Source organism: Pteropus vampyrus, unplaced genomic scaffold, assembly GCF_000151845.1.
Source record: "Pteropus vampyrus isolate Shadow unplaced genomic scaffold, Pvam_2.0 Scaffold130, whole genome shotgun sequence".
NCBI classification, from domain to species: Eukaryota; Metazoa; Chordata; class Mammalia; order Chiroptera; family Pteropodidae; genus Pteropus; species Pteropus vampyrus.
The window spans coordinates 159,116-175,464 of NW_011888911.1; positions in this window are offsets into that span (position 1 = coordinate 159,116).

Consider the following 16,349-nt stretch of genomic DNA (forward strand, 5'->3'; position numbering starts at 1 on the left):
GACCAATATCTGTTGGTCTGCAGCCTGGGGTTTGGGGACTCCTGATTTAAGAGACAGCACTTAACCTTGTGGTTTCTCTTTCTTTGCTCTGGTAACCTGGATGCCTTGTGTGTTGGAGAACACTGGTGAAGTTGCTGGGGCCTGATCTACCTCATGGAAGAGAGTTGCCCTGCAGAGCTACTGGACCTGCAGCAGACTTTGCATCATGAGAAAACTGTTGTGGTTGCTGTGCTAGAGATTCTGAGAGTTACTTTCTTCTTACAGTGTAACCTAATCATTCTGATTAATACAGCTAGGAAACTTCCATCTTTAAGCATTTAACTCTAAAAAATGTAATTGGTTAGTATCGTTTTGCTAAAGAAGAGTTTGCCAGTCTAGGTGGCTGCCTGATATATTTAAGAAAGAACAGCAACCACTGCTCTCTGGATAGCTTCTTTCTGTAGGACTATGCTAGGTCTTACCGATCCTAGTGCTCTTATCATCCAACTTATTTGATTCTTTTAGTTCTGAATGTGCTTTTCCTCCCAATGTCACCTCTTTACACTTCTCATCCAGATGTAACTAAGGTACTTCTTCAGATTCACTGTCTCTTGAAGGATAGAAGTCAATTGAATTGCTTGATGTCACCTGGAACTGAAGTTTTCAGTTTGGAATCATAGAATTTCCCTATGAACTGTGGGAAGAGCCCAGACTTTGCAGCCAGACAACTCTGTGTTTGAGTTTCTCTCTGGGTGCTTATTACCTCTGTGATCTTGCGTGTATTACTTAGCTAAGCTTCATATTTTTTCTCATCTGTCAAATTACAATACCTACTTTGCAGAGTTATTGCAAGCATTTACAAAAGATATGTGTTAAGAAAATAGCACAGTGGATCTATGGAGAAACTAAATTATTGATAATCTTCCTTATTCTTGGTCTGTGAGAATTCAAATAAGTTTGTGGCTGACAATATTTGAGTATTTGAGTCTCAGGTCTTTATTTCATGTCTGGTTATGTTGTGTGGGCCTCATTCTCATAGAGATTTGTGTTTCTTTTTTTTTTTATTTAGAGAGTAGTATATAAAGAATTATGTCTAATTTAAATACAGAATATTATTTTGGTGAGGGTTGTTTGGAACAGTTGATCAGAAATTAGTCTGAGTCAAAAGATGAGGTTATTGGCCCCATCTGTCATCCTTTTAAGATATGTAATCATTGTTAAATAACTCATTCTCACCAGTCCCTAGTATTCTCATTTTTGAAGTACAAATAGGCATGACTGACTTGCCTACACTCACAGGGTTATTATGAGGCTCAGAGAAAATAACGCATTTGAAAGGCTATGAAGAATTATTTGTTGGGTACAATCATTATAGTTGTTTCTATATCTAGCACAGTGCCTTGCATTTGGCTAAATGTTGCTGCATGGAGATGGATGAATAAATAAAAACCAAATCAAAGGAAATGGAAAAGAGACACGGCTTACAGTCAGTTTTCTCTGAGGATGGAGAAGTGAACAGTGAAGTCCACTAGCCTAGGATGTTGGAGTCTTATTAACGAGACTGGACTTAGTAACTTAGAGCTACAAAAGTCCCACACTAGAGAGAATTTTTAAAGTCAACTAATACAATCCTTTCTATCCATAAGGAAAGTGGGTATAATAGAAACAGCTCAGGGACAGTGGCAAAGTTGGAGTCTCAACCTTTGTCTTCTAAATTTAAGATGAATGCTTCTTGCACTACACTGGGCAGCATCCTTCTTGGCTTGATGATGTCTCTTTCAGCCCTGAGATTCTGAAAATTCTAGGAAAATATATCTGGCCTTCTTAATACTCATATCGATGAGATCTGATTCATGTGCTTTGCTTTAGATCCACAAACTATACATTCATTCGATTATACACATTCTTCTCCCAAACAAGCCCTGAAAGCATTTATAGTTGTTTTTGGAGAATTCAAGAGTGACAGGTAGACTTTTTCCATTCTCTCAGGCTCTGGCCATACTTCCAAGGTCCTGAGGCACCTCTTCATTTGGATAGAGGCCTTTCCATGTTGAGGTGAGCCTGCTCCATGTGGTCTGCTGTTTCTGGGCATAGGTAGAGGTTTAGGCACAAGGACGATATCACATTCTGCCACAGCTTTGTCATAAATGCACTTTCCATGATGACCTTCTCTTACATTAAGGATCTGAGATAACAACGGGGTTTGCTTCTGCCTTAGACCAACACTTGCCCTGTAAGATTAAAACTTTTATGCTAATAAAAGCTGCTGAATTTCTATTAGCAACATCCTTGTTGGCAGGTTGACTGCAAAGTTATAGCTCCTGACTCACCACTCTTAACTGAGAGTACATGAGAGTACACGTGGGTGTGGACAGGTGATCATTTATACAATGACTGGAAGTGGAATATGAATTGAGTAACACTATTTTTTGCTGTTGGTGGCTCCTTACCACAAATTGGAAGCAATCCAATATTGGATTTCAGCATAGCTCTGAAGTATTTACTATGTAGGAAAAATAAGTTATGCCGTGTGTGTTTTTTTGCATTCTTCAGTCCTGAAGAGCAACGGAAAATTTTAAGTTTCTCTTTACCTTAGGTATAATTATTGGTTGTTAGCTCAAATGAGATTCTGGGACTTGATTACAGGGGTCTTCACACCAAAGTGTGAATTAAACCTGACTCTTTGATGCAAAACGCATGTTGAGAAAATTTCAAGCATCCACATGGAAAAGCAAATTCAATTTAATTTACTGATAGATATGGGTATTTTTTATGAAAAAAATTTGCTTAAGTCGAAAACAGAAACATTTATCCTTGATTAAATAATTGTAAAAGCACCTTAAATATATAAAACACCCCTTCTCTGGGTCAAAATTCCCCTTTGGTATCAATAGTTTTGATATGATTGTGCGTGTGCGTGTGCGTGTGTACGTGTATGTGTGCATGCATGCACGTGCACATTGCTGGACAAACTTAAAACTGAATATGGATCCATTAATTGACAGAACTAATTAGCTATGAAGGACAGAGAATGTGGGAAAGGTATTCAGGCTGACTCCATGCTTCTGGTTTGTAGTGTTCTTCGCACCTAGTAGAGGGAGAAGTGGGTTTTTATAAATGTGAAAATGTTGGTTAGCGTTTTAGCTAATAGTTTTGTGGACTGGAGGTAGATTTATAGAACCACACCTTTTCCTTTCCCCATCTAAATTTTATGAAAATACAATAATCTCAATTAAACTCTCACCTTTAAGAATTCTTTACATTATTGTTTCTAACCCATTGATCTAGTGATTTACTGGTTCTGAGATAGTGAGGAGATAGTCTTATGTTTTCTCATATTCTGTGCTGCTTGCATATGGTAGCTATGAATTCCATTTCCTGCTACAACTCCTCAGTTGCCGAGTGATCTTAGTTAAGGTTTTTGGTCTCACTTTGGGCTTGAAAAATAAGACTAATGGAACTAATCTACATTTGAGTGTTAGATCCCAAGACATAATCAAATTTCAACATTTCCCCTGGCGGATAAGGTTGAGGTAAGGCCATTTTATCAGATACTTTGCAGAGAAACATAAAGACAATACACAAGGAGGTAAAAAGATAAATTTTTTTAAATAATGCATTAAATCCTTTTTCAATTTTCAGAAGTTTGATTTGAGAATTAGGTGAGAGTACAAGTCAATACCTTTGATAGACACCAGCAAGAGATAAAAAGGACCCATGTGTGGTGAATATCTTTTGATGAGAAAAAACAAATTCAGGTATCTGTGGTAACACTGTTTGTCTCCTTGTTTATCTCCTCAACCATCCCTCAATCTACACAGAACCACTAAAGAAAAACCACTGCATAGTCATCATGTTGCCCCAAATATATCTTAGAGAGCTGACCTGAAAATTAAGATGGAAATTCTATGACTAGAGCACTACATTGCTCAGACTGTGCTTTGGCCATTGTTAGATATAGACCACTCTTATGTATATATAATCTTCCTACTTAATTTCATTGGGGGAAAGCTGGCTGTAGCCCTATCTCAGAGTCCACCCTCTTTAATCTGTAAACCAAGCCAAGCAGTTCTGAGAAACAAATCCTGATCAAACAGATTTTTAAAAATACTACATCATTTAATAATTACTCTGCAGTTCAGAACATCTAAAATTCTTCCACAAGGAATCTGAAAGGATGTTTCTTTGCAAGGTTGAAGCTGAGAATTCTGTCCTCACTTTATAGATGGGGTGTGGATATGAGAAGTACATATTCACCATGTTGAAAGGCCTGGTATTTTAGAGCTGAAAATTGCCAAGGGCTTAGAGGAGAAAAACATACACAAAGCCCATCAACATTCAGTTCTGTGGTTGTGTGGCCTGGAAGCTCCCATGACTCTAAATTTTGAAGCCATCAGTGTACAGGGAGATTTTAGATCTAAATGGGTGTTCCCAGCACTCCTGAAAAGAAAGAGATTCCTGTCATAAGTGCTCTTTCTATTTTGGCTTTATTTTTCTCAAGTTCTGGTTGAAGTGTTGGGTTCTTCATAAAGCCAACAGCAGACCTCCTATGACAGCCATTACTCATGTGTGAATCTCACCTGTCCTTACAATACTCTTATTTGAGAATGTTCTACATGAGCTTGTAAGGACCTTGTGTGTGAATGTTTCAGATTGTTTTGTGTCCATCTTCTCATTTCTCACACAGTACCTAGGCAAATATCTTGTCATATTGGATAGTCTAGAATATTTGGTAAACCCAATTAAAAAAAAAAAAAAAAGTAAATAGGAGATAGTAAGTGAAGTGTCTGAGTTCAAATCCAGGCTTCTCCTCAAATTAGCTGTGTGATCTTAGGCATGTTACTTAATCTCTCCATACTTCAGTATATTACCAGTAAAATGAGGATAGTATTAATAGCTATCTTCCGGGGTAATTTTGTTAATTCATGTAAAATGCTTAGAATAATGCCTGGCACAGATTGGATACTCAGTAAGTGGGAGCAATCACTACTCCTATTGCTATGATAGATTTTGAAATTCACAGGGAAAAAAGTTCTAGGTAAGCTGGAGTAATTGAAAGCAGCTTCCTGAAGAAGGCTGGTCAGGGGCTTGAGTCATGAATGACTGACAGGAAGAGAGGACATGTTGTGTTTTGTTATCCTTGAGATCACCTTGAAGCCAGTCATCAAAATGGTGCTGTTTATTGTTAGCTGTAAAGATGATATTTCTTTTCGCTGTTTTTTTTTTTTTTTTTTTAAATTAAAACAACAACTGTTTAGGATCCTTTGCTACAGGGCATTTTCATCTTCCCTGCACCTGACCTACATTTTTAGTGAGGGCCATCAAGACTCAGAGTTCAGGGCTGCCTCCCATTGCTTCCTGCTGCCAAAAATCTCTGCTCTCAGCCTTGCTCAGGCTCAGCTCAGGAAACATCTGCAGGGGCGGCTTCACAGTGACACTTTCTCAGCATCAGAACGCCTGGCCTAGAGCAGCCTGCTGGGCTCACCTCTTACAGAATGAGAGTGGGGAGGCCCAGGAAAGAGAACTGAGGGCTGGGCCTGTCACCTGGGCAGGAGGGCTCAGATGACGTGATCCTATTGTCTAAGGACAGCCGTCTGTTGTTTTGTTCTTTTTAGTAAAATAAATAAAGTCTCTGTTTCTATGGTAATGCCTAAGCTGCCTGCCCAAAGGCCACCTGATGATCCCACTTGGACTCAAGGCCTGGGCTTTCAGCCTAGAAGGCTTATGGAGCAAGTGGGGGACTAATTATTTGCACAACTCCAGCCTAATAAATAGTTTTCGATAGGGAACTTCCTGGAGTTGGCGGGGCATTTCTCCACCCAGGTAGCTTGATTGCAGAGTCTACTTTGAAGTTCATTTTTGTGACTTTCAGATGGGGAAGGCCATTTGATAGGTACAGATTTTCCTTGGAGACCAAGCATGGCTCACTCACCCTACACTGCAACATGCAGCAGAAGGGCAAATGTTTCCCCTACCTCATCAATGTGTTCCCTCCAAAAGATTCGTGACTGCCAGGTATCTGAATGATACTCTCAATGGCTTAGTTCCCTGCACCTATCCTGTTGCTTGCTTCTCTTCCAACTTTTGTCAGTCCTACTGTGAATGGGTTCAGCTTAAGTTGGAGGAGAGGAAAGATTTCAGAAGATTCTTGTGTTCAGAAAGTATATCTTCTCTCCATTTTCAGCTTCCCAGGGGTCTGAACTCTAGAGAGAAATTTTCCTTTCCATGGTGGCCTTATAAGCCACTAATTTTTCTTTTGAGACCTGAAAGGTAGACAGATTTCTGTTTCTGAGATGTTTGACTTTATGCTCATAGACTATGCCAAGTGGTCCCGAAATGTATTTCCTAAAAGAGAGGCATGAAAGTTTGAGGGTGGAATGGTTTGATGAGTTGATCAATAGATGATTTGTAATTGGAGATGAGAAAAAGGAGGTCTGAGCTGCTTCAGCTTAAAGTTACTTCTGTGGGCTGAGGATCCCAACTTCACTTTCTTTTCAGCTTAGATCTCTCCTGGAGGGTCTCTGCAGTCAGTGTGTTTGCCTTTGATATGGAAATGTGCACATTGATCTAGATGCTGGAGGACCTGCCAGCCCAGGGAACCCAGAGCTCTGGGAGGCAGTCTCAGGTTGAAAGTAGGAGAGCAGAATTTATCTGGCCTCTGTTTCTACTTCCTTCCTCTACACTTCTGTCTGAAGTTTTGTTTCTCTTCTGGTGTTCTCTTTCCCATCTCACATTCTTGCCAGTGCTTAAGGAAATCTCTTTCCATTTCCAAAAGCAAAATAAATGAAGCTGTACAGTCTCGTCCTGCTGCTAAAATACATGAGGGAGTAAAACGTATAAACCTTAAAACTGAAGCATGTTTTGGGAGGTGGGTGCTCTATGCCCTGCCTATGAATAATTCAGAGTGATAGAGAAATCCTGCCTGCTTTCTGAGTGGCTTTTAGATGCACTGAAAGAAGACGTCAGATAGGGTTTTAGGCAACAGAGCCAGGGCCAAGGAAACTCGACCAAGACAATCACCAGGGTCTCACTGCTGTATTTTCTCAGAATATGAGATAGCATACACCTGAATTTTGAGGCTTTTAAATAATGAAGTTAAAGGCTGTTTTCCAATGTACAGTATTCATTTTTAGAGACAATACAATTATTCCAGCTCTGGGATTCTAAATCTTTCTGGGAACTCTCCTTGAAAAAAATCTATAGACAAGATATTAAATGCATCATGGTCCAACTGTCTACAGGCTTTTCAAGGCCCTTAGATGATATGTAAGAATAGAAAAAATTACTAGTCTGCAAATCAAAAATAAATTTCTAAATAAAAATTAACATTTATTAATCATTTAATCAAATAGTCTATAGCGATTTAACACAGAGCTAATCTGTAAGCCATTTTATGTAAGCTATAGGTATGATATCATATGTTTGATGTGGTATAATGTAGAGCTTCCAGCAGTTATATTTCTTAAGTTGTAGGAAGGTTATATGATGACCCTGCGGCAGGCCTGCATTATGAGACATCATTTGAGAGCCTTGCATTGCAGAGGAATCTAAGCATAACAGTTAAGAACTCAGGTTCTAGATTCAGACCTCCTTTTAATTCAAGATCTTTATATGACCTGAGGTAAGTCCTTTATCTCTCAGAGCTGCTTTTTCTCATAAATAAAATAGGAATAAAAGTAAAGGTATTTACTTTACAGGGTTTTTGTTTGTTTGTTTGTTTGTTTGTTTGTTTGTTTGTTTTTAAGGAGAAATACTTTTTGTATATTACCTGGAACATAGAAAAGACTTAGCAAATTTTTGATTGCAATTATTGTTTTCCTGTCAACTCAAAATTGTTTGTCCTATGTTCTCACTATTATTATTCTTCATGCCAGGCTCTGAGATTTAGGCTGTCTCTAGATAAATTCATATCTAAAAGAATAAAAATGAACCACTACTAAGGATAAATGGAACAATACACTTCAGGCTTTGATGGCAATTCTAAATGATATGGTGTTTAACTGTAATGTGAACATCACTGAAAGACATACAGAATGCCTCTTTGAGCAGAACACTCTCACTTGGCTGGTGTATTCTAGCACTTTTGGTATAAAGGACAAAACTACATGTAAGAAATTAGCTATATTTTTCTCTATGTGAAAATATCATTTGGAATTATAGCTGCCTCCATAGTCTAAATTTCTTTCTGAAGTTTCCTAGATCCACCATGCTTTCTTATACCTGTCCCTTTCCATGCATGTCAAGCCTGCCTGGCCTCTTCTGTACTGATTGCTGTCTTTCTTTGCCTGACGTACGCCTCCTCATCCTTCTAAACCTTGTTCAGATGTATCTCCGAAGAAGCTTTTCCTACCACCATCAATTAGGTGAATTACTTTTAAACTTCCTGGGATAACATCTAATTCTTATTACATCATACTACATCTGAGGTTAGTGCCAAATCAAAATGAATAAATATTTAATTAAATATCTACAGAGTTGTATTTTTTAAACTTAGTCTACTACAACTTAATTCATATAACTATATATGTACCATATTCAATGTACAATTTGGGGGTATTTTAATATAAAATGAAAGATAAGATCTACAAAAATAAAAGCGCCTAAGGCCTATGAGGGTCTTAAAAGACAAAGCTGTTTAATGATGAAGGATTTGAAAGTTCTTATTGAAGAAAAGTATAGAATAGTGAATATCTCCATGAGCCTAAGGATTAAACTATCTGGGGTCAAAGTGATTTTTGACTGTATACTAATTGTGTAAATTAGGCAAGTCATTTAACTTTTTTAAGCCTTTATTTTCCTATTAGGAAAAATGGAAAAATAATAGTGACAAGCGGAGGCTTCTTCTGAGGTTGTGTGCCATGGTACCTATAATGTAATGTGCTCATCTGACATATGGCAATTCTCAGGAAATAACTGTCAGGAAGGCTCTGTCAGTTTTGTTGACCGCTGTGTCCACAGTGCCTGGAACAGTGCCTGGAAACTAGTAGCTTCCCATTAATATTTGTTGACAGAAATGCCGTTTAGACTGTACAGTGATATGTTTAGTTTCAGATACCAGTCAGGCATTCGACAAATGGTAGCGCACATCTAGACTGTTCCATAGCCTCCTTGCTGTCTGTCTCACCTCTCTTCAATTCATTGTTCACTTGAGAACTAGAATGTTTTTGTATTGCAAAGATAATTTTACTTTCCCCTATATTCAATTATTTAATGTCTCTTGGGTACCTTCAGGATAAGCTCATGCTCTTTGAGATGACATTCAAAGCCTCCTAAGATGTAGGCTCTACCCAAAGAGCCATGCTTTTCTCCTGCTCACCTTATGCTGCACTTTATATGGCTCTGAGCAGCCTGAGACCCGTCTTTTCTCTGACCCTTTGAAAGATTATTGCATTTGTCTCCTATGTCCACCCAGTTCTCAGCTTACACCCCCAGAGTTTGTCATTAGCATAAACTTAGCTCTGATATTATCTCCTCTGTGGAACATCTTCGGATGTTCTCCTCATTCATCCTAAACTCTTTGGACCCACCTCTATTTTATGTACGTACATATATGTACGTGTATGTGGGCCTATGTGTGAATATGTGTGTGAGCGTGTTTGTGTGTATATAGTCTCACATCAGGCTGTACTCTTTTAATGTGTCTGATATCTGCTCCAGTGAATTATTACCTAAAAGAATTATCCTGCCACCAAATACAGTGTCTGGCATAAAGTATGTTATGAAAAAATGTAGACTAAATCTTGATATATCCCTGTGTTGCATGAAGAATGAAGGAATGACTGACTGACTCACTGATTGACTGACTGAATGAATAATCTTTATGCCAGGAACTCTACCTATCTAGTTTAAATCGAGGGCTGTTGGTGTGACTACACAAGTCTGTAACATTTATGGATTTAACAAGGGTTATTTGGTGATGATTCTATCTTTTTGTGATCCCCCCCCCATCTTTTTAGTATTTATTGTCATGGTGCAATGACTCTATCTCTTTTTGAAGTAGTTTAGAGTGAGGGGTAGAGAGGAAACTGGTCCTAAGGCTGGCGATTGGGGTCTACCCTCTCTCTCTCTCTCTCACTACCTGCAAGTAAGAATGTCTATTGGGGTGGAGAGCTCATTCATGGCATTTCATTCTTTTTATTTTTTTGAAGCTAATATGAGAAATAAAGACATCCTCATATCTGTAGCTCATACTTCCAAACACCCCTACTTTCTCTAGGGAGGCCTTTCCCAGGCATGGTGGCATAATGTAGTAAAGAGGTCACTGGGATAGATGGACAGGGGAACTGGGTACAGATTCCAGCAGACCACTTGAGCCCTCTGGACTACCTCTTCTTCATTTACTAAAGGAGGGTTTGTTGTGCTTCCTCTAGCTTTGACATTCTTGTGTTATATGATGACTACAGTGCTGATAAGAATGATCACAGAGTGGCAGTAGTCTTAGGAACAGGTCAGTGGTGAGTTCAAGTCTTCCAGGCAAGCTCTTGCCCCCTGTGGCATAAAATCAAAGAGGGCACGTTTTGCTAATGTGCTTTATCTTTCCCATGAACTCTGGGAACTAATTCTACTAGGTGATCACAGTCAGCGACCTCCTCATCTAAGAAGATCAATCCCAGGAACAGCTGCCCTCTGACCTGTTGGCTGGCCTGTGCATCACTCACTCTGTCACCAGTCCCAGGAGCTCCACAGTCTGGAAAAGCAGCTGATCCAGGAATGAAATAGGATGCTTGCTGGGTGAGGGGGCAGGGTGGAGACCTGCAGACTGGGAAGACAACTCAGCCCAGACCAAACGCACACACAAACTAAGCTTCCGTGCCTGGGGAAATGTAGATATGTCATGACCAGGGACAGATGGGCCCCTGGGAGAAGAGTGTCTAGTTGTTGGTACCCAGACGCTAAGAAAAGATCATAGCTTTGCCAAACTAAATAAATGAGGCATGAGGAGCAGCCTTGGCTGATATGTTGGTGGCTTCGCTCACCTTTGTCTGTGTTTCCCATTTGATGCAGAGCACTGACTGCAATAATAACAAGGATCAGCCAAAATCTCAGTTCCTGACAAGCTTCGTTGTGTGAGAGATCAAATGTCACCTAAAGGCAGTCTGGGCTAGAGTCTGATTTTACAAGGAGCTCATCCCAGTGGGTGGAGCCTTGAGAGTTTTTCTCCAACAGCTGCGGGTCTGGAGAGCTCCACAATGAATTCTTCTAAAAAGAGTTCGTGCATTTTGGTAGACATTGCTTCAGGGGTCCCATCATGCTCCCAGAGAGTAAATGGTGAAAGGCAGAGATAGAGAGATAGTGGAAATTAAAGCACTGAGGGAATGAAGGACTTGGGCAACATCGAGAGTGGGTAAATGACCAAAGTCATAAGCCACAGTGACTTTAGGTAGGAAGTGGACTTTGCAACTACTTCATGATCTTGAGCAAGTTTCTTAATCACACTGACTGAGCTTTAGTCCTCTCAGCTTGTGTGTGGGAAATGAAAGGAGCTCTCTATCAAATTAAGTTTAAAAACAGACAATGAATTGAAAAGTTTGAAATGTTATAGTCACAGATACACGAAAGTACTACTCTTTCCCTTCACCAACATATATGATTGAATGCATTCATCCTGCAATGGTGACGGTTCTATGGAGAACAAGGCAGGGATGGAGGAAAAAGGGAAAAGAAAAAGGGGAAAAAAACACAGAAATGCCATATTTTTGTCAAGGACATGTTTGCCTCTCCTGATGTTTGTCCACAAGGGCAGGGCTCTTTGAATTTATGATCATCCTGGCAATAGATATGCTCAGACTCCAAACTCCTGAGAACCCAAAGGTAGACTGAGATCGCGTCATCATTTCCGCATGCTAGGAAACACAGGGATATAGGCTGTGTGTGTCTCTCTCCAAGTCCAAAGTCTTCAATTTTGACTCAGGATACCAGTAGCTTAATCTAAGGACTGAAACACCTTTCAAGGTTCTGGCCTATTACACAAAGCTCTTTACTCTTTGGGCTGTTTTTTTATAGGCAAACCATTAGATAGGAAAGTGATTGCAGCCCATGCTGGGGTAAATTAGAGCTGATGGACTCTGCTTGAGGAGTGGCCAGAGAGATGCTTGCAGAACACAGTAAACAGGACATGGAGGAAGTCGGGAGCTGGACTCAAGCTGTTAACAGCTCCCCCCACTTCATTGTCAGGAAACGTGGGGAGCTGAGGGCCACTGAACATACAATGATGCATCGGGAAGTGGCCTTTATAAATACCCAGGGGTCAGGGCCGGGCCCAGCAAACAATAGGGTTGAAATGATGATGAGGGTGGTGGGTGTGGGGGGTAGAGAAGGCCAGGATGATTCCATCGATTACAATAGCTGAGCAGGCAGTTGGTGGGGGGTGGGGGAGTGCAGAGGGGGGCCTTGGGATTGTGAACCAAACAATACAAATTGCCAGGGGACTCAGTAGCCACAACATAGGGCAGGAGATCCTGTAAATAGTCCACAGTATGTCCCATTGTTCCTTCAAGAACTTCTCCCTGGCTCCCATGTGCCAAAGATCTCCATTTTACTCCATTTACCAGAGGCTACTCTGGCATTCAGAGGAATCCATTCCTCACCAGTGGTGAGAGTGGGCCATTTGGCCAAATTTTCTGTCTTGTGTTCATATTTTAAGCAAATTGGCACCAAAGGAAGCTCGAGAAGCCTGGTATGGAGGGACAGAGGGCAACAGGTGATACTCTTGATTTTATCTCCCCGAATCCATTTGGTGTGGTGGATGGGGATGGGGAGATTACAATCCCACCCTTCATTTGCCGTGGAGGGAAATACATCTACAGAATATAATCTTGCAAATGAAACCAAGTATGTAAACGGTCATGGGAAAGGCCATCAACAAAAGTAGAAGTTTGTGTCACTTGTCCAGTGTGGATTGTTACTTGCTGGTCAAGCAGGTGAATGAGTGTCTATTTGTAAAGCTGCCTAAAGGACGTAGATGATTTCTTTTATGGGATGGTTCCTAGTTCTTTGCATGATAAACTATGAATGGGATAGAGGATGTAAATTCTTTAGGCTTTAATTTCCCCTCACTACAGGTGGTTTGCCTTTGAAGGTCTATGAGATGCTATACTTGTGGAAAAAATATTTTAGATAAACTCATTTTTTTTCTTTACTCCCTCACTATCTGTTCAGCATTGGAAGGTCATTTTTTATCCTGACATGTAGACTGTGTTAGTGAAGAGAACACATATTCCATTTGTTCTTGGAGCACCTGTGATTGCATGAAACTCAAAAAAAGATAAAGAAGAGGAATCATCTAATGACATTTTTAATCTTATCAGGTGTTTATAAGTAGTAGGGTGATTTCCATGTTGTGACATATGACTATACTTGGAGTAGAAATTGTAAACTCACCAGGTTGAATATTTTCTATATCAGTTATTATTGTTTTCCAGCACTTTATTTTAAATATGACAACATTTAATTGGGTAGTTAATTATTTAATAGTTATCTTGTTTTCTACAATGTAAGCTTTGCATAGGCATGTGTTGTGCCTCTTCCGTTAATGTGACTTTCCCAGTGGTCAGCATAGTCCCTCCCGTGTAATGGGCCCTTAGTTAATATTTGTGGAGTGACTAGGAGAAAGAATGCTCTCTTGCTGATGGGTTCCTTCCCTTGTATAGTCTCCATAAGCAGTCAGCGACAAGCTGTGATCTGGGCCCTGCTTATTACAGGGGTGTCAGCATAGTCCTCCAGGTCAAGGAATGGCTCTACCACGGGCTTGTCTTCAGGGCTATTAGGTTGGCTGTGCCAGGTGTGTCTCTGATGGCAGAGGAGCTACTTCTAACATATCCCACGGCATATAATAAATGATTGTCTTAGTAGAGTGAAATAAAAGGTATATGATATTCAAATGGAGGTAAAACATTTTATATCTATTTTAATATACTTACTGTTTAAAACATACACTTAAAAATATATGCTTTGCCTTTCAATGAGAAACGATTAAACAAAAAGTAAATTTAAAGCTTGCTAAGAGTATCCTAACTCTAACCTTAACTTTCATATGCTGCTGATGAAAGTATAACCAGGCATATGCTTTCTAGTAAATAATTTTGCATTAAGGTACCTCAAAAGCTTTAAAATAGTCTTATTCTCCAACCTAGCAATTTTATTCTGAGAATCTTTCATAAAAATATGGACCAAAATTTATAGCCAAAGATGTTTATCATAGCCTTATGGTAACAATTTAAAAAGTAGAAAATGACTTTTCTAATAATGAGAGATATTTAATTTAATTACAAGTATGAAAATCATAGAATATTATGATGCCATTAAATTAATTAAATTACTGGTATCATTAAAACTACTTTTATATATAGTTTGGATCAGTGACTCTTATTGGAAAATAATGGATAATGGATAATAAAATGGAAAAATGCAGGATACTATATATAAATATATACAGAATATATTCTTAACTATAAAAAAGTACATATAAATCTTACAAAGTCTGTAAATAAGGCAATTAAATATCAGCAGTGATGTTTTTAGGATGGTAGAATGCGAGTTTTCTATTTGTTTCTTTATATTTTTTCTGCTTTTCTTAAATTGTAATTATAATTATAAACATTTTATAACCAGCTTAAGAAATCTTTATTTTGGTAAGTTTGCTTTTAATATTCCAAAGTTATCTCTGTAAGGAAAGTAAATGTGAAGTGAGTGTCTCCAAAAAAAGAAAAAGAGGAGGAGAAAAAGAGGGAGAAAAAGGCTCAATGTTGTTGGAGAAAGTATTTCTTTTGGAAAAGATCATAAGAGAATCACAAAAAATATATACAAAGACATGCTAAGTACCTGTACTCTTTGTTTCCTCATTGCTGACAAGCTATTCAATGGAAAAGAAGATAATTTATGAAGAATGCCTTCAACGGTATCCATGGAAGGTGGCAGCCAGAGACAATTTATTGTGAGGTACTCATGGTCATAACTGCTAGGTGTTAAAATAGTTTTTGGTATTAAAAGGTTTTGAAGCAGAGGACTGTTTTCATGAAAGGGTGAGCTAAACAGGTACAAACAGACAGACACCATAAGATAATGTTGGCAAACAAAGGACAGATTAAGAAATAAGAGGTACTCATCACATGCCAGGTACTGTTCTTAGTGGTGAGTATGTGTTAATTCCTTTAATCCTTGTGGCTAACCCATATTAGATGATATTACTATCTCCATTTTATGCATTAGTAAACTGAGGCATAAAATGTTAAGTGAATTGCCAAAGGTCACAGAACTAGTAGAGAAATCAAAAATCTAGCTTAAAGCCTTTGCTTTTCATCATGCTATCAGAATTCTACACGATAGGAAAGCATTATATTATACCCAGGTGTTTCTATTCTCATAACTATGAAATTCATTCGATAGGACAAGAAATTGCACTCTAATAGAAAATAATATTGTGAAAGGAAATAGCTATATTTCCCTTAAGACCTAAAGTCCCATTCAATACTCATTCATTTAATAAATATTTATTGATGGCCGGATGCCCTGGAAGTAGAGATAAAGGACTTACTCTAGGAAGATAGATGGATGACAAGTAAGTAAATAGTGTGCAGAAGGACACTGAGAGCCTTTGATGAACTAGTGCAGGATTGAGGTAATTAACAAGGGCATTTTAGAAAAGACAGGTTGACAGTCTGAACAATGGCTGGGGACTACAGGGTGACAGATTTGGAAATAACATGGTAAGCAGGTCAGATGTATTGGAGGCTTAAAATACAGTCATCTGAATTGGGTGGAAAGATAAACACTGTGGCCTACATTAGTTGAGGTCCCATCAGGAAAGAGTTGGTACACTCTAGCCAGGTGTGGTAATAATCTCAATATAGAGACTTTTTGTAGATGTGTGAGTGAGGCCTAGGAAAAGCAGCTGGGATTGAGAAGTGCCATGCGGTTGGTCACATCAGGAGGTAGGAGCCTTTACCACCTCCAAGCCTGATGGGCAGCAGGAGAGAATCTAGAAAAGGCTGTATGGAAAGGGATGCCTGATAGGACCTGGCCTATGTCCAGGCTTCAGCCAGTCCATGGTGACCCCACAGGGGGAAAGTGGAGAAATACATACAGCACCCTCACTCTCATGCCTCCTTCCAATATCCTGCCAGGGCTCACCAAAGGCCAAACCCAACTGGCAGACAGAGGGCTAGGGAGTGCCATGGTTTACGTGTGTAAATCGGTCTCCTTGGGCATGCGTGTGGGAGAGGGAAGTGGGTCTGGTGGAGTCCCCGGAAGGTCCAGCTCAGTAACCATTCACATGTGGTAAGAAGAGAGAGAGTGGACTCTGCCATGAGTCCCAGGTTTTGGGGACTTTATTTTGGGGTCATTAATTCTAGGCCTGATATAGAAAATATATG